The following is a 23,095-nucleotide window of genomic DNA, read 5'->3' on the forward strand; positions in this document are numbered from 1 at the left end:
TGAAGTTTTATCCGTCCACTGAGTTCTCAGTGGGGAATCAACATTTAAACAGACTCTCCTAGGTTTTCAGCAATTCATTTAGTTTCAAACATAATTGAATTATTTGAACATTTAAAATTAATTCTTCTCCCCTGCTAATTATAGACTGTAAGGAGACGTGGTGATGTAGCTTTTCTTTCAGTTTCAGATCAGACAGTTTGTTTGATTTATTCAAATTTTGAATTCTTTTAATATGAAAAGTAAATTTTGGCAAAATGTCATGGCTGGATGGCAATCTTAACTAGAAATACAAGTTTACCTTTTTGATTCCCAAACTCCTAAACACAATTATAGGTAAAAAATGGCTGATTATTAAAAGAATGAGACAGGACACTGACAAAGCTAAAACCAAGAGTAATTACCATTATTGTTTACCTTTTAACATTACCAGCATTGTTTACCTTTTGATAATCATGATTAAGTTACATTCTGGAATCTAGAATAATTTTTAGGAATTATAATTTTGTCTATGAATTTTACTCCTAAAATACCTTAGGATATTTGACCAGTTTTGTAGTGTGAGACACTGTACTGCTGTGATTTTTCAATTTAGAACCTGAATTTTGTGAAGTACTCTATTTTTTCATGCAGCTCAGGACAGGAAGTGCTTAAAGAGATTAGTAGTTCTCCTGTGAGTGCTCATTGATGGAACTCATCAATGAGACAAGAATTATATTAGTGAATAAAGTGTTTCAATTGGGTGAAACAATAGAGCTAGTGCAAAGATATAGATAAAGAAAATAGTAATTTGTTGTTTTTGAAAAGTAGTGTGTTGGTAAAATTAGAGGTGATACGTGGAATGGACTGGACAGAATCAAAATTTTAAAGAGATAAGAAAACATAAGGTTAAAAATTCTGCTTTGAGATTCTGGAAATAAATAATAAGGTTGAAGAATGTGGGAAAAGTAGAATGAGTTAAGGAGCTCTTCTTAAAACTCTGGAATAAAAATATCAAAGTTACATACAGTCAGCAAGATTAATTCTGCTTTATTAGATAGCTTAAAGTCTAAGGTAGCTCTATTAAATTCAGTGTAAATCAAAATAAAAAACAATAAAATAACTGTTACTGTATAAAATTCCAGTAAGTAACATGGAAGAATGTGATTTTTTCTTTTTTTTTGTCTAGCAAATATGCATATAGGCCTACTGGTCAGTATTGAATTCTGTAACAGTATATAGACAAAGTCAGACCAACATTCAAAACTCTGAAGTGCCTTTGTCTTTGGCTATTGTAAATTACTTAGATTTCTTCAAGTGAAATTGTGCTATTTAATTATTTCATGAATAATGTATTAAAAATATTAATAATTTAAAGATATTTAAAAATCTTAGTAGTTATTATTTTGGATGTATTTAGTGGATCAATGGTTGTAGCATGGGGTAAGCATGAAATGACACCAAGTACTTCTTGTCATTAATCCTTCTGCAGTAGTATCCAACTGGTGTGCATTGTTTTAATAATAACATCTTGTTCTGTTGGTCACAAAATGTTCCAGATAGAGACTGGCAAATTCTGGTTAATTCCTATCATTATTATTTTTTCTCTGTTTTAATTGTGTTGTGTATGCATAGGAAAAGACAGCCTTAAACTGGAAAATTTACTCTTCAATTACTGCAGTCAAACTGCAAATGGGATGGTGGGCAGGCACTGAAGGACAGAAGCTTTCTGTCTGTTACCAATGCTGAAAGGAATGGATTTCAGGTCTTTGAATGCCAGATCCCTGCATTATTCTCCATTGTCTGAGTGGCAGCCATGAACACTCAGTTTTCTGAGTGACTTAAAAGCCAAACCAGTATCTCCAGAGGCAAAATGTTGATGAATTCATCTATGCAATTATTGGGCCTTCTATAAATTCAGTATTATTATTTTTCTTATTATGTAGATAATAGTAAAATGCCTTGGGAAACCTTGTACAAAATAGCTAAACCAATATTACCTTTACAGCAGACAAACAAATTATTTTCTTGCCTACGTGACTTTGTTGAGGGATGTGATTTACTTCAAATCTCTATAAAAAGACAGTTCTTGTACCATGTTTTTATGAATGTCAGTGGTTCTGGACAGTTTCAGGCAGGTGATGGTGCCTGTTCCAAATAAAGTGTTCCTAACACTAATGCTTTAATGCTACCCTCTTTTAAATTAAGGGTAAGGCAGTTTTCAATACTTTTTGGAGAGCAATCCAGATGAAGCATTGTTCAAAATATTTCTGATTCAACCTTCATAAAGTTAATGTAGAAATTATATTCTGTACTATATTGCATTTCTGGATTGATACAAGAAATATTACTGTGTGGGATATGTTGCCATGTTCTGTTTTTGAGGGGGAAAAATTATCACAGAAAGGATGGCATGTGAAATAAGAGATTGCAATTCTCTGACTAGTTGCTTTCCTGGGACCAGCTGCTGGGGCATCTGGTGTAGCATCCTATGTTGGTAACGTGTATTGCAAATCGTAGGAATACATGCTGCATAAAAAGGAAAGGTATCATTTGCACTCTGTAAGCTGACTTCTTCCTTAGGTAATACTGGCATCATTTGAGTTTTCTCCTGATTCAGCACCAGCCAGCTAACCGTCAGCCTTATCCTAATCTCCCTCTAACAGTGGTCCAGATCACCAATGGCACTGTGTGGATGAGGAGAGACTGAGATCACAGAAACCCAGATCTTCTCCTGAGCTCTTATAACAGATCAATATGCAAAAGGAGTGAGACTAAATAAATGACAGAGCACTTTAAAACTACACATGTTAATACAGCTCCCCACATCTGAAGTACTAACATTATCTGGACATTCAGAGAGTTCCTTGTCAATGGAATATATTGAATTGGATTTTATGTTCATATATGTTAACTTGATGATTAAATATATACATATATTTAATATTTATAAATTAATGTAAAGTTTTGTTGCTGTGAATAATGTTCAAGTAAAACTGCTTTTTTTTTTTTTTTTTTTTTTTTTTAGCTTTGAGTAAATGAAAATGAATTTTCTAGAACTTTCCCATACCTGAGAAACCAGATTCTAATTTCAGTGACTTTAATAGTAACATAATTGTGTTTCACTCAACAAAATGGCTGGTATCAAAGTAAAAGTTACAAAGGGAAAAGCGAAATAGTAAGGGCTCTTTTTTCTGCAGAGCTTCCTCTTCCTTCCTTTTCCCTCTAGCTGACATATGCAGGATTATGCAAGTATATCTCACATCTCCACCACACAGAATACCATATATTTCAGCCTACGCATGGCTGGTGAGTATTTCTGAGCTCCGCATGTAGGTGTTCTTACCTTTGTATATTCCAAAGAGATTGAAGTGATAAGAACATAAGCATTTGTAGTCTGAATTAAGTGTTCACTCATGGAATTATTCAGGAATAGACATTTTGTTTCAGTTTGCATGAATCTTTATTCGAGATCAGTGTTTAAATATAGCTAGGCCTTAAATGCTGTGTGTGGTGGTGAGAGGAAATAGTACAGACACCAATTGTTTTGTTGTGGAAGGGAAGGCAGTGGCTAACCCAAAGAACCATGGAGATGGACACAAGAACAGGACAGGGGCGATGGACAGGTAGGCAAGCAGGTTTAGTGAAGCTTTTTTTTTTTTTTTTTTTCCCCCATTTCTCTGGCATCAGCCAGAATTCCTGGAGTTTCATTGCCCCCAGCTGGCCATTCCTTTTCCTCTGGTACCCACCCATGTTTCTTTCCTCCCTCAGTCAGCCAGAGGGAAGGATCAGTCTCACTCCATGACAGCTGTCCCTACTGCAGGGCCCCTGGGACTGCCAGGCCCTTGGGCTCAGCTGGGCAAGGACTTAATTCTGTGTGTCAAATGTAGCCTGGCTTAATCAACCTGCTTCTACCTTTGACTGAATAACCCCCTTTTCTCTTTTGGCTATCTCATTAAGAGGTTGAATAAAATCTCTGTCTTAATTTGTTGCACATTAGATTTCCCTTTCCTGAGGCATGCTTTTTAGAGAGAACTTGTTTTATACTAACACATGTATGTGTTCTCTTTTTATGTCTCCAGTATTTTTGTGAGTTTACTTGTCTTCTTGCTCTCATTTTTATGTGGAACCACTTACTTTCTTTTGCTAGATCATAAGATACAATGATGCTAGGCTCTCACATTGATTTTCTAGTATTTATTATTAATTTCCTTTGTTTCTTAATTGGGTGCTTTTTTCCTATGTTTTCTACAATGTGTTAAAGACATTTGTTCTGTTTTATGACAAAAGGAGAGTTCAATGTCCAGTCTTCATGACGGTTCGTTGGTTTGTTACTCCCTGTTTCCTAAAAATTCATCATTTTGTTCTGCTGAGCAAACTCTGCAGAACTTTGTAGCTCTCCAAGATACTGTCTTCCCTCTATTGTAAGCTATTATTTTCTTTAATGATGCTTTTGTATTTTATTTTTTACTTTTTTTTTTTCTTTCTTTCATGTTTCTCATCTTCTACTTGACAATGAGGATATATGCTTTGTTCTTACCTTTACTTTCCTCCTCCAATGGTCTTTTCTTTTTTTTTGTTCAATTTATTTTTTTTCTTATCATTTTTATGATGGCGGTGATGCTAAATGCTAACCACTTATTTTATACTTAACTTAGGATAATTGATTATAGGGACAAATATGTGATCTACAGATATCTGTCTCACCAAAAAGGTGCTCATGATTTCTCTTGAGACAATGGGAGTGTGGGTGGTTTGTTCTGGCTTATCTGTAATGAACAGCTGAAATAACTTAATTAAGGAAATCACACACTATGCATTTTCATTTCACATTCTGAAAGCTTATTTGAAATTCAGTCGTATTTCATCAGTAGCTGATGCTACCCTGCAATCTAGAATTGATATTAGCATGCATGACATGTGAATGCACTGTTTCCTAAGAAATGTTAATATTTTACTTCCATTCTGTATTCTGGTAAAGAGGATGCCTTTTCCTGCACTGTATTGCCATATAGGGAATTTAGCGCTCATAAATACCACATCTACTCTGTGTCTGATCTCTTTGAAATAGAGACCTGAATTCAGGTGGAATTTTGATACTTCATCTGTATTATGAAACCACCCCTCACAGACGGATTTATTACTGTTCCTGTGTGGTGCCTATTGTTATGTGCTGATGGGACAGTAACTTTCTGATAATATTTTACCTATGAAGGCCATCATCATTGTACTTGTAAAGCACTTTTTATTTGTATCTGGGCCCCAAAGGTAGCACCAAGCAACTGTATTCAAAAATTCCTGAAGGTTTAGGAGTTTTGTGCATCTTTAAAGCAATGCTACCTACTAAGAATGTCCTAGAGTTCTGATTTATTGATCTGATTTTAAAACTTAGAATTGATGGTAGTGGAAGAGGCAATAAAAAGCCAAAAATGGTGCTCTTAGAATAGATTCAATTATTTTCTGAAAAAGATTGCCACAAGGAAAAAAGCATGCAGTGTCAGAAACTTTATAATAAATAAATAATAATATAATAAATAAATAATAAAAAAAATCAGTTGCTCAGCATCAAAACTCCTTCAGCAAAATGAGTTATTTTTTCCCCTTGACTTTGGAGTTCCCCATTTTTCACCATTAACTCAACTTTCCTGTATTTCTTAATGTCAGATTGTAAGCGTGCTGATACTCAATGTCTTCATTTTGTTTCCCAGTTCTCAATCTTCCCATGCTCTTCTAAAAAGAAGAGGAAGCCCTTTGTTTAGGCTACATGTTCTAGGAGCGAAGAGTGTTTATAGAGTTTTTCTTGTCCATGATACATATGCTGACATCACTGCATACTTTTATATGATTTGGACAATGCAAAACTAGCACTGAAAGTGGAGAGAGCAGGCAAGCATGTTTTTATAATTAATTACAGAACTTAGAGTGTAGCTTTTGAGTCATGTTTTTTTTTTTTCTTTTTTTCTTTTTTTTCTAAAAAGGCTCACTGTAGTTATGAACTCAAATGAAAGGATATGAACCTTCCTAAGCTGTTTCCATTTAGTGTCTTCTCATTCTGCTCCTCATTCTTCATTCTTTCTATTACCAGCTTTAAAATAGTTATCAAATCAAAATAGTTATTATCAAACACCTCACCTGGTGTTCTTAAAATCTGCTGGTGCTCTGCTAGCACTTTCCTCAACTTTTGTCAATACATAAGAACTTTCCCTCTGCTTGTGTTCTTATTTGAGCTGGATTTAATTTCAGACCATCTTGTTTAGATATAATATTTTGAATTCTAATTCTGTACTCCAAAGTGCTTAGAAGACCTTCCAGTTTCATATCATCTGACAAATTTTTAGGTGTCCTCTTTAGTCAGCCAAATAATCACTGAATCTGTCATTCTTTTCCAAATATGACCTCAGCTCCTAATTCCTTTGTTAAAAGTACTTGTATCAAGCAACTGCACACAGTTAAGCTTTCTGGTCAAGGTTAAAATAAATCAACCACTGAGTACTTGAACATTCTCTATGTTATTTGCTGGTTATTGTACACTTGTGAGTTAGCTTGTATACACATTTTTATGGCTTGGATCTCATGTACTTACTGAGGTAAGTAAACATTTTCAAGTATGAGAATTTGAAACTGGATTTTAGTGTTAGATTTGAGGTGTCTGTTGGCTAAGTGTTCTTGAGTAGGAAAGAGAAATGTTTTATTGACCCCCTATTATTCCAACGGCTCTGCAACTGACACAGTAATTTTCAAGTAAGCTGGATTACAGTCATGTTTTATAAAACATTTTAAAAAATGTGGTCTGTGAAACCTAGCATCATGAATATTTTTGGGAGGCAGTTAACTCTAAAGGAACAGAGGTCCTATACTATTTAACGCTTTAAGGATAATACCTAGTATCTTTGTTTTCATGTGGAAATGAGTTTGGCAGCCTTTGTAGATTAAGGCATGTAAAAGTCTCCTTTTGGTCTGATCCTACAAGTTTCTCCATGAAACTTCAGCAAAGTGTCACTTTCAGAAGTTCTGCTGTCTGGAAGATAATGCTTATCATCACTGCACACATGTTTGGAGAGCAAGGAATGGAGTTATATTTTCTGTATTTTCCCATGTAGAGTCATTCTGAAAAATCAGCTGCCCTTTCTGATGCGTGAACTATAACATTTCATGTGATTCCTCTGAATTTACCTGTTCTGCAAAATCAGAAACTTTTAAAGATTAGGCAAAAAAGGAGTAATAAATGATAAGATGGATGCCATGCTTTTGCATCCAGCCTATAAAAGATGCTGCAAATTTTTGTGACCTGGTCTAATGAAAGGGTTAAACAGTGTTATAAACTGTTTGCTGTCTTCAGGCATTTGTTCTGTATCCATGGACTTATTTTAATGTAAATAGGCACCTCAACAGCTGTGTCCCCTTAAGCACATTTTATTTAGCAGCTGGTTTATACACGTCACTTGGCAGCCATGGATTTTCAATTTTTCCCTCTGCCAAGGGTGCAGCTGGAATAATTTGAGTGCTCATTAATTTGGGAGAAATATGAGCTGTGTAAGTCAGACAACACGAGTCTTCTGTATGGCGTTGTACAAGGATAAGCGGATCAGGGTAGAAGCAATTTGCCCTGTCCCAAGGGGGGCCTTCGTTTTTTAATAAGCTGGTTATGAAAATTCTATTTCTTTGCAATTTGAAGAGTCTAATTAGAGCCTGTAATTTCTCTCAAATAACTGGAATGGATGAAGGTTAACATTAGGCCTCCAGAGTCTTTTCACATTCATTTACAGACTTAAATCAGGTAATATTTTGTAGCTAATTAGAACAGTGTATTAAATATTTAGTTTAACTTTACTTAACTGCAAGAACACATGGATGCTGTAGGGCTGCGAAAATGATAAAGTAGAGCTAAACTTAATTTATAATCAAAGATAAACTTACAGGCTGTTCAGTAATTTTTGTACTGACTAAAGTACTGTGGCAGTCTGAGCAGCAATTGCCTTCAGTTGACTGAAATGTCAAGATAAAGGATCATGTCTATTTACTGTCTTTGCTGTAACACTGGTTCAAACAATTCATGGTGTATATATATAGTGTTTGAAGAACTAAATGGCAGACAGTTTTTATGTAAAGTCTCGTTTATTTTTCCATGCACCAACTCAGGAATTTCAGAAAGATTTTCTTAAATGAGAGTGCTTCTTGATGCAGAAGTTTCTGAGAAACCACTCATAGGAAGACCAACAATAAGCATACTCCTTCAAGAGTCTGCCAGTGAGTCCACTGTTCTATCACAGCAGTATCTGCATTTGCAACTTCTGCTTTGGTTGATACTTAATTTCAGTGAACTAGGAAGGTAGTCCTAGAATTCCATGGGCAAACGTTGTTGTTGTTGTTCCTGTAAATAAAACCCTCAGTTTTATTCTATTATGCTTGTAATGTTCAAGCCTATTCAGTGAGTAGGCTTCACTATGAAATTATAAAAGTCTTCCTTTTGCTGGTTGGATTGCTAGAATATGAGCCTTTTGCCACTGAAGTTAGTATAAAAACTCATATAAAATACAATTGTACAGAAATGAATATAGGCTTGGAAAGTTTACCTCAGCAGCAAACTAACTTATACCTAAAATGTTTGGTTCGAAGTGCAGGAAGTGGTTTGCATCTACTTGTGAAGGAGAGCTTTTGTTCAAGTTAAATCTGCCAGAAAGAAGACAAATAGACATATTATGAATCATTAAATACAGAAGCTCACTTCAACACAATTCTAGAAAGCTTCCACAAAACAGATCACACTATGTTCAATAGGACATTCTTAGTAATGCCTCTTGGTCAGAGCAGGAGTGGCTATGGTGGCTAATCTTTGTCATAGAATAAAATTCATGTAAAGAAAAAAGGCAAGTAAAACATTTTTGTTAATTAAAAATATGGTATTATGGTATCCGACTAATGCTGCTATCCTATGCTATATAATGGTACTGTACCAGTGCAGGTGGGTGGCCATGTCAGAGAGCACAGAAAGATCTTGCATCTGATGTTCTTTCCAATTACCCTTTTGCAGTTTGTCTTCCAAATCATTGTCTTTGATAGTAGAATTTAGTGGACAACCACTGCATTCTGTTATATTTTAGCTGGTGAGATTTTAAAACTTTTTTACAAATGTTACAGAACAGAACAGGTTCTTATTTCCAGTTGTAATTATGCATATTGATTTGTTAGGCAATGAGTACCTCAATACTATCATGTCCTCTCATATGTGAATGCCACTGTAGTTATACTGGAGTCTCACCTGCTCTTCTCCTTCCTAATCCATCTACAGTTTGTAAGTTGCTTTTTTTAAAATTCCATACATTGACTACTGCTCCCCTTTGTCTTGGCTGAAGGCTCACTTATATCTCCAGCAATTGCTCCTGAAAGCAACGAGTTCACTTCTTCAAGCGTAAACAAAGCTGTGGATCTAAAACTGGAGTAATAACATTGCTGAAATATTTCTAACTGAAAAGGGAAGAATGCTGATAAAAAGAAGAAATAACCTAGTAATCGAGACAAAGTAAAGAAGAAATATACTGTTTATTTGACAGGAGAAAAAAAAAAAAAAGGCAGCTGTAACCTCAAAATAGTCAAACTTTTCTGGCTATAAGCTTATTTAGGCCTCAGATTCTTGGCTCATGACCTGTAGCTTTAATCTCAAGTTTCCTCTCCAGCATTTTTGGATGCTAGAAACACCATTACAGATTGGTAGAAAATCAGTGATAAAACTTCTAAATATCACCTTATTTTGTTACGCTGGTTTCCCAGTTGCCAGTTTTTACAAAATGGTTTATGACTGCAGTAATCCTCTCAAAATCAGCTGTTATTGGAGATAATAGCCAGTTGTCAGAGCATTAACCACACGGACTTCACTTTGGGCTATTACGTAACAAAAAGAATGAACTGGTGGTAAGGTTGCCAGGTGTATTAAATTATATGATGAATTACAGAGATTCTGTAATGGGGATTAGTGTCCAAATGAGACTAGTGGAGATTGCCAAACCCATTATCTGATAGCACTGTAGACTGGACAAAATCCCAAGGGTGAAAGGGCAGTGCTTTGACCATTATGTCATCCTCTAATCTGTGTCTGCACCATGCACGGTGAAGTACGCTGAAAATGAGTTACCATTGTTCTGTAACATCCTGTAACTATATAATAACAGAAGTGGAGAAGTTGGCGGTACTTGGTTACTTAGTCTGATTTTGATCTTCTCTCATGGATTCTTCCAAAAAAAAATTTAGTTGATATACAAGAAAGCTAACTGGTAAAGTAGTGGGAATTGTATGAGCTTGTTTTTTTCCACAGAAGCTTCAGCTAGACCCAAGAAAGCTGGTTGTCATGGTTTCTGCTCTAATCCCTTCTCCTCCTCTCCATTCAAACAAATTAATTTGTTTAGGCTGCTGTTTTGCATTTAAAGAAGAAAATAGCTATTCTAGATTTCAGCAAATCCATGGACGTTGAAGAATGAAAATAAGTTATTCAGGGATGGCTGAATTATCTGTAAGTAGTTCATCTAGGCTTGTGTGTTAATGGTTTATTATGACAGATGTGGAATCTTGCATATCAGGGCCAGAAACAAAAAATTCTTTAGCTTCCCAGATGAGAGCACAAAGCTTGCTCTTGCCCCAGTAAATAGTATCACATTTTACTTTGAAATTATAACATTGTTATAGCACAAAACTTACCTCAGGGAATCTCTGGAACTTACAAAAGGTGAGTTAAAAATTTTCCTCTCCTCTATATCCAATATGGTTGATCTAATTGTATCATTGCTGGCTTTACCAGTGGAAGGATACAAAAAATAAAACTAAAATTTCTAAAACTCAGTAAAACTATTTCTAAAATTCTTCAGTAAAAATGAGCAGTATATACTCAGCGTTTGAAGGTGCTATATAAAGATTTTATTGGCACGCTATAGATATATCTAAAATGAAACATTTAAGCCATTGGCCTCAGAGTGGAAGAAATGTTAGAGCTTTTGTTGAGAGTAAAAGTTATAGAGAAGGTAAAAAAAAAAAAAAAAAAAAAAAAAAAAAAGGATTTTTTTTTTCTCCAAATATTTGATACTTTATGTAAAGTAGTCTTTGGAATTAAATTTTCCAGACATTGTCTCAGCCCAAAGCTTAATACTCTCAAAATCTGGAATTTTTCTTTGCTTATTTAATTGTTAAGCTTCTAGGAAGAATTTAGTATGTTCAATATATGTCATTGTTATATTATAATTTTTATATTATTGATTGCTTATTTTTCATCATTAATGTATACTTCACATAGAGCATGAAAAATAAGCTACCTTAGATGCACCTTAGACCTATTTTGTGTTTTTGTTTTGCTGCTAAATGCTATATCTGAACTCTTTATTTAATACAACCTCTTCGCTCTGCCAAGTCTTAACATATAATTTCTCTGCAATTAACTCTTGCCATTCAAAGCTCACTTGTCTTTGAGGGGAACTGATCTTGCCCAGTTTTCTATGACTGATCATTCAGTATGTGTAATGCAGCTAGAACTTATGTCCCTTGTAAACGGCCTCAGATGTTCCTTTCAGAAATGTCAGGGATCAAACCCACTTAGGGAAGTACTAAGTCTTATGCTAACATGGTGTTGAACACTTTCAAATCACCTGAAGTACCGCTGCATGGAGTAAAACAGCATAACTTCATATGCCCCTGCTAATTCTATCCCTAGTATATTGGGGAAATTTTGACAGTAGGAAATGATTCTTCATAAATCTTGAGTTGCTTTATAATCTTCTGTAAATCCATAAAGGGTGTCAAGACTTTTTCTTTGCTTGTGTTTTTTGTAAGCTTTTGTAAATTTTCCATTTCCATGTTTGTTTTTTTTTTTTTTTTTTTTTTTTTTTTTTAAGTTTAAAAAATAACAACAAAAGAAAACCAAAACAACCCCCCCCAATGTCTTATGTAAAACCCCTAGCTTGTTTGAATTTTCTAAGTGTTTCTTAACAATCATAGAACTAGATACTTTCCTCACAGGTAAATGTGACATAGTAATGTTGTCTCCTGACCAAGAGGAATTAATTGCAGCATCAATTTCCTTTTTTTCTGCATGTGTATTCTGAAGTAGGTCTATTCAAAGAGCTGATGGGGAGGCAGATGTTTGGGAAAGCAGGACTCAGCTGCCTGATGATCCCCAGACAGATTAACTGTTTTTCTTTGTTACTGTTTTTGCTTGCAGAATCTTATTTTCCAGTTAAATAGACCATCCAATTTTTGTTTCTGTTAACTGTTCTATCAGTATTTAGGGTAAAATTCACAGTGCATAGGATACCAAGATAATACAAAACACTGTTATAAAATTGCCTGGATACAGTATGTAATTGCAGGAAAGAGAAAATATGAGGAAATGCAAACTTTTACAAAAGGGATATTTGAAATACTAAAGGAGAAAAATTAATGATGAAGAACCTTTTACTAATTAACTTAAGGTTTAAGGATTCATTTTTGTTAGGTTATGGCTTCAATTGCATGGCTTTCTCTCAGTGCAGTGTAAATTGAGTCTTTCAGCACCTTATAGGGTAAAGATCTCTAATAGGATAGAAGATACTGTGGTAGTGCTATCTTGCATTGTATCACAGGGCTTTGTGGCCTTCATCAGTACAATTTTGTTTGCTTATTTAAAACATTGTCTTCATGGAACTTCCCACTGGGTTATCAGTGCAAATCAATCCTTAACTTCTTTTTTCGCCACTTCATAATAAGAAAGAGCTAGAATAAATAAAAATCACTAAAGGTGTTCAGAGGCAAGATGAAGTTTCTAGACTGACGTATTTCTTCTGCTCTTTTCCCATGCCTGTTCATTGCCCTGTTTCTTGTGCCCTTTGCAACAAGATACATTGGAATAGAGTCTTGAAATGCAGGTATTATTTTTGAATAGGTTTGTGTGCATGTGTAGACTAAAGTTACAAGACATAATACAACACCTCAAAATTGCTATGTCTTGCAAATTCACCATTATTTTCTTTTTGAATTTGAAATTTTCCTGTGCAAAGACACGTCATATTCACATTTTTTCTGAATGTAAATTTCTGTGATCTTGATGAATGGATCCAGTGTGACTCCCAAACACCTCTATGACTGCATTCAGATTGTTTCTTACAGGCAAGTGTGGTAGGGTAACATGGATCAATTGTAGCATCAATTTCCCCTTTTTTGTTGGCCTCTTCTGAGGTAGAATTGTACAAAAAGAGGGAGGAACAAGAGGATGGGATTATGTAAGGAGTAATATTGAAGATCAATTTTGAAATGGCACGGTGTAATTTTGGGAGGGAAGCAGTAGAAGCATAATTAAAACCTCAAGTTCTTTCTAAATTGCAAGTTTAGGTTGGGAATTTGAACCTAAAATAGCGGTCAGAAATTATAAAGCAGCAGGATCCCGAGGAAGATAAGCCAGTTCCTGGTGTTTAAAGGATGAAAGTTTGAGTTTATGCTGTGTAGTTGATTGTAAGAATATTTCTGCTATAATAAAGCTTAAGAAATGGAGTATGAAAAATCCCTAATCAGCAGAAAAAGGAACAGATTCTGAAGAGACAAGTAACTCACAACATAAAACTAAAACAGCAAAAGAATAGAATCAGAAGTTAACCCTGGCAAATTAGAATGTGATGTAATTGTTGATTCTGCCACCAGAAATACAAGTTGTAAAGTTAACATGCTTATTTTTGTTCCAGTTGGTTTATTTATTTCTTTTAACTGTTTGGTAGACTTTCTAAAGAATAGACAGCATCCCTAAAGCAATTGTTCTGAATAGAAAAATAGATCTGCCTAGATCTGCACATGAGAATTTCAAAATGGACATTCTTCTTTTCACCTTAAGCTGTTACTTTTCCCTGTATTCTTCCCATGTGCTCTCCTGGTCATATTCCAAACGAGTGAACCAGAATTTACTTTTTGTCAGCACCAGACTTTGAGAATGTAGCTCTGGGAGTTGTATTTAGAGGAGTGGCACTAGACCAGCTCTTAATGAAAACTATTAATCATTCTGCTCTGCTTTTAATTAAAGATACACAAATATTTAAATATGCTTTTAATATACTAAACTGTGTAAATGTTCAGTGCCTTTTAAATAACACATGAATAGGTTTAGGTAGAGTAGGAAAAGAAATGTCAATACAAATAGTCATCTTTTTCCAGGTTGTCCACCTTCTCTTTGCAGAAGACCATCTGCAGCACAGGTTAAAATAAATAAAGGAAGACCAACATTTTTTTCTTCCTGGAAAGTTTTACTATCAAGAGTGAGTTACCTAAATAAATGGCGGCCTTGTGAATTATTGGGTTTACCAAATTCAGGCCATTTGAGAATTGCTTTTGTGAATCTTGAAATTACAGCACATAAATCAAATCTAGGTCTCATCTGCAACTGTCATTTTTTAAGCTGTTGATCAAGTGGAAATTGAAGTCCTTTGACCAATACACCATTGAGACTGTTGCAAAGACCAAAATGTTAAATCACTTTCGTGGGGGTCTGTATATAGGGTAATGCTCAATTTGCGAATTGAGTACGTTGACTAGGATGCTTGCTTCTGCCAAGATGACGGCAAAGGTCCTTGCAACAGTCTTCAGCTGTACTGAGATATTCCATATTGCCCTTCTACTGAATCTTTATTTCCATCTGACCAGTGGCTTTTTATGACTACTCTAGCACAGGCATGATTGACTGTTACTTGCTGTCATAAATTAGGTTCAAAACATTTCTTAACTGTCTTAAGTATGTCCAGATGACTCTCCAATGTTCTTGACACTTTCTGTTATGATAACTATGGAAGTATCTTTTCCCTGTACAGGGAATATACAGAATCAGTCAATTCTACAGCGCTAATTGCATTAAGAAATCTCTGGGATGCCCAGTTTCTCCAACCAGGCTCTGAATCAATACATTGAAATATACAAATAGTGCTTATCAGGTGGTCTAGCATGAGTTGTCTGGGAAAATCATAGAATGGCCTGAGTTGTAAAGGAACTTAAAGATCATCTAGTTTCAACCCCCCTGCTCTGGGCAGGGTTGCCAACCACTAGAGCCAGGCTGCCCAGAGCTACATCCATCCTGGCCTCGAATGCCTCCAGGGATGGGATATCCACAACCTCTCTGGGCAACCTGTTCCAGTGCCTCCCCACCTTCCGAGTGAAAAACTTCCTCCTAATATCTAACCTAAATCTCCCTTGTCTTATGTTTAAAATGGTTAAAATGGTTTACACCATTCCCCCTTGTCCTATCACTATGAACACATGTAAACAGGTGTTCCCCCTCCTGTTTATATGCTCCCTTCAAGTACTGGAAGGCTGCAATGAGATCTCCTTGAATCCTTCTCTTCTCCAAGCTAAACAAGCCCAGTTCCCTAAACCTTTCTTCGTAGGAGAGGTGCTCCAGCCCTCTGATCATCTTAGTGGCCCTCCTTGGACCCATTCCAAGAGCTCCACATCTGTCTTGTGCTGGGGGCCCTAGGCCTGCACAGTATTCCAGGTGGGGTCTCCCAAGAGCAGAGTAAAGGGGGAAAATCACCTCCCTCTACCTGCTGGCCACCCCTTTTTTAATGCAGCCCAGGACATAGTTGGCATTCTGGGCTGCAAGCGCACACTGCCGGTTCAGGTGAGCTTCTTGTCCATCAGGACCCCCAAGTCCTTCTCTGCAAGGCTGCTCTCAAGTTCTTCTTCGCCCGGTCTATATAAATACCTGGGATTGCCCCAGCCCAAGTGCAGCACCTTGCACTTGGCCTTGTTGAACCTCAGCAGATTCTCATGGGCCCACTTATCCAGCCTGTCCAGCTCCCTCTGGATGGCATCCCTTCCCTCATCAGCTGATCCCTGTATCAGCTGCACTGCTCAGCTTAGTGTCATCTGCAAACTTGCTGAAGGTGTACTTGATTCTGTGTCTCTGATAATGATACTGAAGAGAACTGGTCCCAAGAACAATCCCTGAGGGACACTACTTGTGACCAGCCTCCACCCAGCATAAAACCGTTGACCACAACCCTTTGGCTGCAACTAGCCAACCAATTCTTTATCCATCTAACAGTCCATCCTTCAAATCCATACCTCTCCAATTTAGAGAGAGGAATGTGGTGAGGGGCCATATCAAAGGCTTTGCTTAAGTCCAAGTAGATGACATCCATCGCCCTTCCTTTGTCCACCAATGCCGTCAGTCCATTATAGAAGGCCACCAGATTGGTTAGGCAAGATCTGCCTTTGGTGAAGCCATGCTGGTTGTCTCGGATCACCTCTTTATCTCGTATGTGCCTTAACATGTCTTCCGGAAGGATCTGCTCTATGATCTTCCCAGTCACAGAGGTGAGGCTCACCAGCCTGTAGTCCTCTGGGTCTTCCTTTCTCCCTTTCGTAAAAATGGGAGTAAAGTTTCCCTTTTTTTTCAGTCACTGGGGACTTCACCTGACAGCCATGATTTTCCAAATATGATGGAGAGCAGCTCAGCAACCACATCAGCCATCTATCAGATATTCTCAAACTGTCCAAAATTCCCACCCAGAGAGCTCCTGCAATAAGCCAGTTCTTTACAGTGAGGCTGCCTGAAAGTTCAGGCAATCGTTAAGTCACATGTTGATCCAATGTTCCAAATCAGTCAGTTTTCTCATTTGCGGAGAGACTAGCTGGGGCATTCTTTGACCATAATAACTATGGGAACTTGAATTTCATCTTTATATCCTACTTATAACTCCTATTTCATATGTCTTGCCACAGAACTATTAGTATTTCTTGCTGAGCCAGAAAGGAAAGGCTGCTTTGCTTAAGGTGTCCATGAAGTAGTTTGCAGCTGCAAACAGACGTCTCTACTGTCAGCTGCAAGTAGAATTCCTGTTTCCACTCCCACACTGTATTTTAAGTTTCTGGAAATACTATTTTATAGTCCTGCTTGGCATGAAGATATGTCTTCGTAGTTCCAGTGTGTAGAATCTTGCAGATTGACTTGTCTCATTTAACATAGACAGAAGAAGGTTCCTATTTTCTTCTCTGTTCTGCTAGTTAAATGAACTTTCAGAGGTGAGGGCCGTTCCGGGACTGCAGATTAGTCTGTGCATAATGGATGAAACTGTTAAGCGGATATTTCAGATGAAGTGGTTGGCACTGAAATAACTGTCATTTTAATCATCATTCTTAGGTTTCCTCACTAATGGTCGAGTGTGTGCGTCTCTGACATTTTATATAAGCTTTCTGTCCAGATTTTAAAGGTTCAAAGTTCAGAGCAGTCCCTAGCTGCAACAGTAAGAAACTTATTAATAGAACTCACTTCTTTTTCAAAATTAGATAATGTAACTAAGAATAGAGAACAAATTATCTGTGTAATCCAAATCATGATCTGTGCATTCCAAAGATTACAGTTTTTGCTCTTGGACTGAGCTTTGCTCTGCACTCGGTGAATCTGATAACATCTACAACTTTCAGTTTTGTAGACAGGATGTAACAAATCCTAACTGGTGTTTTTGTCTGAGAATATTTGCTTTCTCCACAGCAAACAGTTTATGCTAAAGCTCGATATGGTTGATCTCACATTTTACAGTTCAGAAACTGAGAATATTTAGATTGAGGTATCTCTCTCAAACATGTTACAAAGCTTTCATAATTATCCAAAACTGAAGGGTTGTCTTTCAGTCATAGGCCTTTTGCCAGAGAGGTACTTTATACCCATTTGATGAAGATTTCTTCTTAAGATGAAAATGGTATCCTGATTCAGTCAAAGCTCTGATGTTGAAAGGTGTTTTTCTCATTTGGCTTATACAAAGTTAGCCAGGGCATATGTAGTCTATGTGAATGTCGTTATTGGATCTTCTGAGACTAGCCCTTAACAGCTTTGATCTTACTAACTCTGCCTAAATTAAAATGTTCTCTTTGTACAGTTTGTTATGGTTTTGGTTGGGACAGAGTTAATTTTCTTCATAGAGGCTCACACACTGCTGTGTTTTGGATTTTTGATGAAAACTGGGGAGCCAGTCCCAGCCTGAAGGGCGCAGTGCTCAGCCGCTGGGGCCAGCCGGGCTGCTGGGGTGACCAGAGCCCGCCCTGCGGCTTCCGCCTGGGGCAAGCATGCTGCTGCCGCCTGCTCTGGCCTGGCACGGTTTTGGTGTCCTGCTGCGAGCCTGAGTGGGCCACAGCTGCGAGATTGCCCTCAAGCGGGGCTGCTGGGGGAAGGCTGCTGCACCTGCTTCAGTCGTTGCTCAGGGGATGGAGAGACAGTGTTTCTTCTGCATCCGAAGAGATCTGATGCTTACAGTATCACGGGAAAAAAGAGCGTGACTAGTTGCGAGGAAGAGGAACAGGCCTGGCATAAAGGCTTAGTAGTAACAGCCATCTGAGGGCTCAAAGCTGGCACCTATTTCTCCGAAATCTGTTATAGTCTCCCCAAAGTCATAGAACTTGAGTTTAAAAGGGTACAGGATGCATTGCTCCTACATCCCGTCATCTTTATCATTGACACAAGACCCTTCTTTATATCTTATGGCAGTATTTCTTTCTGGATCTGCCTCCTGTTTCTGTTTTTGTAACAAGGACTGTCACAGACAACCTGCTCTGCCCATTTGTCTTCCTGAAGGTTTCTAGAGCGTGCCTATGCATGACATCCTGACACAACTGTAAAAGCATAAAACTCATGTTCTTCTGTGTGAGGGCCCTTGAAACTCTTTAAACAAACCACTATGACTGCACAATGAGATAAATTGCTCTTCAGCAGTTGGAATTTTTCTCAACCATATCACTCAGAAACAAAGGAATACAAAATAGTTCTTAAAACAACAACAACAACAAATCTAATACCCTTTTAAAAAATGAACAAAGTACTAATTCACACCAAAAATAAAAAAATAGAAAAAGAAAAGAAAAAGAAAAACAATAAAGGTACTTCAAACAGGTACCAAAAACTCAATTTTGTCCCCAAACAGAATTTCATTCTTAATGCAAATTAGAAATAGTAAATCTTTTGTCTAATGTACTGAATTTATATGCTGACAATAGGCATTTTTATTATTTATTTTTAAATCAGCAATTACGCGTCACTTTGAAATACAGAAAATCCATATTCTGTGTTAGACTGTCTAACGTACCTTGTGATGGTGAAGGGCATTGGTATTTTTGTGATAGTCAAAAACTTGGGAGAACGTATTCTGAGACACAGACTGAAGGAATTTCTTTTACCTATAGAATGTGTGGTTTATAGAATCTTGAAAGAACCTTTAGATAAGTATTTTTTTTCTTCACAGATAGGGCACTTAGTCATTGGAACATGCTGCCCAGGGAAGTGGTTGAGTCCTCATCCCTGGTGTTATTTAAGATAAATGATGAACTTGAGTGTCTATGGATAAGGATCAGGGAGAATGCCTGTAGGGGTGACATCTTGGTGGGGGTCTGTCATAGAAAGCCTAATCAGGACAAAGAAATGGATGAGGCATCCTATGAGAAGCTTGCAAAAGTTACATGATCACCAGCACTCATTCTCATGGGAGACTTCAGCTTCCCTGATATATGCTGGAAGTATAATAGTGCACAGAGGAACCAGTCCAGGAGGTTTCTAGAGTGTGGGGAAGATAGCTTCCTGACACAGCTGATTCAAGAGCCTACCAGGGGAGGTGCCCCACTAGACCTGCTCTTCACTAACAGAGGACTGATGGGAGATGTGAAAGTTGGGGACTGCCTTGGGCAGAGTGACCATGAAATGTAGAGTTTCTATCCTTGGTGATGTCAGAAGGGCAACTAGCAAAACTGTTGTCTTGAACTTATGGAGGGCAGACTTTGACCTATTGTTGCAGGAGACCCTTGGGAGTCACTCCTGAAGGGCAAAGGGGTCCAGGAAGCCTGGACACTCCTCAAGAAGCAAATCTTAAAGGCACAAGAGCAGGCTGTTCCTGAGTCCTGTAATGCGAGCCGGAGGGGAAGAAGACTGGTATGGATGAACCAGGAACTTTTATTGAGACTCCAGGAGAAAAAGAGTCTACGTCCACTGGAAGAATGGACAGGCTACTTGGGGCAACTACAAGGAAGTTTCTAAGATATGCAGAGAGGAAGGCAAAAGCCCAGCTTGAACTCAGATTGGCCACTGCAATAAAAGAGATCAAGAAATACTTTTACAAATATATTAACAGCAAGAGCAGAACCTTTACTTCATGCCGCAGGGAATGTGATCACTGAGGATAATGATAAGGATAAGGCTGAGGTTCTCAACACCTTTACATCTGTCTTTAATAGTCAGATCAGTTATCCTCAGGGTACTTTACACCCTGACCTGGACGTCCCCTGTGATTCAGATAGAGAATCACTCCCTGTGATCCAGGAAGAGACAGAAACCTGCTCCTCCATCTGGAATGTCACAAGTCCATGGGGCCAGACAAGCTCCACCCTAGGGTGCTGAGGGAGCTGGTGAAAGTAATTGCCAAGTTGCTTTCCACCATCTATTGGCATTCCTGGTTATCTGGAGAGGTCCCAGAGGACTGGAGGCTTGCTGATGTGACTCCCATCTACAAGAAGGGCCATAAGGAGGACCTGAGGAACTGTCAGCCTGACCTCGGTTCCAGGCAAAGTTATGGAGCGAATCATCTTGAGTGAGATCACATGGTACTTGCATGGCATCCAGGGGATCAGGCCCAGCAGCACGGGTTCACAAAAGGCAGGTCATGCTTGTCGATCCTCATCTCCTTCTATTATCGTGTGAGTAGACTGGTAGATGAGGGAAGGGCTGTTGATGTAGTCTACTTAGACTTCAGCAAGGCTTTTGACACATCTCCCACAGTATCCTCCCAGGGAAACTGGCTGCCCATTGCCTGGACAGGTATACTCTTCTCTGTGTAAAGAGCTGTCTTGAGGGCCATGCCCAGTGGGTTGTGGTTAATGGAGTTAAATCCAGATGGCGACTTGTTACAAGTGGTGTCCCCCAGGGGTCAGTACTGGGGCCTATCTTGTTAATACCTTTATTGATGACCTAGATGAGGAGATGAAGTGTACCCTGAGTAAGTTTGCAGACAACACCAAGTTGTGAGGTACTGTCGATCTGCCTGAGGGTAGGGTGGACCTTGAGATAGACTGGACTGCTGGGCTGAGGCAAACAGGATGATGTTTAACAAGGCCAAGTACCACGTCCTGCACTTTGGCCGCAATAACCCCATGCAATGCTATAGGCTTGGGGCAGAGTGACTAGAAGACTGTGAAGAGGAAAGGGACCTGGGAGTGTGGATCAATGCTCACCTGAACATGAACCAGCAGTGTGCCCAGGGAGCCAAGAAGGCCAACGGCATCCTGGCCTTTATTAGAAATAGTGTAGCCAGCAGGAGCAAGGAGGTCATCATCCCCCTGTACTCACCTTTGGTGAGGCCACACCTTGACTACTGTGTTCACCTCACTACAAGAAGGATATTGAGGTCCTGGAGCGTGTCCAGAGAAGGGCAAAAAACATGGTGAGGGGCCTGGAACACAAGTCTTAAATGAGGGGCGGCTGGGGGAACTGGGGTTGTTTAGTCTGGAGAAGAGAAGCCTCAGGGGAGACCTCATTGCACTGTACAACGACTCTACAACTTCCTGAAGGGAGCTTGTGGTGAGGAGTGGGTCGGCCCTCCTCAGATAACTAATGATAGGACTTGAGGGAATGGCCACAAGTTGCACCTGGGAAGATTTATATTAGATATCAGGAAAAACTTTTTCTCTCAAAGAGTAGTCAGGCGCTGGAACGGCCTGTCCAGGGAGATGGTGGAGTCACTGTCCCTCACAGTGTTCAAGAAGTACCTGGACAAGGTGCTACGACGTGATTTAGTAGCTTAATGGGTAGTACTGGTAATAGTAGGATGGTTGGACTAAATGATCTTGTAGGTCCTTTCCAATCTTGTGTTTCTATGTTTCTATGATTCTAAGAGATGTGTGGACATGGCAGTAAGTGACACCGTTTAGTAATGGGACTTGGTAGGTCAGGTTGATGGTTGAAATTGCTCATCATAGAATGGCTTGGGTTGTAAGGGACCTCAAAGATCATCTAGTTCCAACCCCCCTGCCATACACAGGGATGTCACCCACTAGATCAGGTTGCTCAAGGCCTCATCTAACCTGGTCTTGAACACCTCCAGACATCCACAACCTCTCTGGGCAACCTGTTCCAGTGCCTCACCACCCTCTGAGTGAAGAATTTCCTCCTAACCTCTAATCTAAATCTCCCCTCTTTTAGTTTAAAACCATTCCCCCTCATCCTGTCAATATCTAAATGAGCAAAGAGTTGCTCTCCGTGTTGTTTATAAGTCCCCTTCAAGTACTGAAAGGTTGCAGTGAGGTCACCCCGGAGCCTTCTTTTCTGTAGGCTGAACAGCCCCAGCTCTCTATGCCTTTCTTTGTAGGATTATTTGAGTAAAATAGATGTTCCATGGAATCATTTTTCAGAGCAGAACTGTTCTGACACTCTCCATTCAGTTACTTCAGATACAGAAAGAAGAAAATATGGTGGTCACTATTAACATTTTTTAAACAGTTTTTACTGATCAGCATTTATCTTACATAGCATCTGAGAATACAGATGGATATTAAATCTGGTGCCTAATGTCTAGTCTATTTACAATAACATTTTTAATAGCAACTATAACAATGTGTGAGCTCTTTTTAGACAGTCTGTGGCCACCCAGACTGAGTGCCTGCTCAAAAATGCAGCAGTTCAGGTCTCTGGATGCAGGGAGTGCTTGAGCCTGTTGCTGCCCTCTGAGGGCGGCAGAGACACCGTGTGTGTGAGGTGTGAGCAGGTGGATGACCTGGTCTGCCTGGTGGCAGAGCTAAAGGAGGAGGTGGAGAGGTTGAGGGCCACCAGGGAGTGTGAGCAGGAGATAGACCTGTGGGGCAACTCCCTGCAAGGCTTGAAGGAAAGGCATCGGGGTGAGTCACCCCAAACAATGGTGGACCCCTTGCCCTGTCGGGCAGAGGGAGGAATGGAAACAGGTCCCTGCTCAACATCACAGGCAACCCCCCTCCCTACCAGCCCTGCCTCCCCAGGTGCCCTTACACAACAGGTTTGAGACCCTGGAGCTTGAGAGACCGGTGGGTGAGGATGAGGTGGTAGGTCTACCCAGGAGGATGCCTAGGGCAAGGAAGTCAACTCCACACATCAAGACTGTCGCCACTAAGAAAGATAGAAGAG

At 38.8% G+C, this 23,095-nt stretch overlaps 1 protein-coding gene across 6 annotated transcripts in view; it reads left to right on the forward strand.

Annotated features, from left to right (window-relative positions):
* The window catches only part of CACNA2D3 (calcium voltage-gated channel auxiliary subunit alpha2delta 3), a 468,808-nt gene that overhangs the window by 254,783 nt on the left and 190,930 nt on the right, over nt 1-23,095 (forward strand). The gene's annotated exons all lie outside the window — the stretch shown is intronic.

The sequence above is a fragment of the Aythya ferina genome (genome assembly GCF_964211825.1).
Source record: "Aythya ferina genome assembly, chromosome: 10".
Classification (NCBI taxonomy): Eukaryota; Metazoa; Chordata; class Aves; order Anseriformes; family Anatidae; genus Aythya; species Aythya ferina.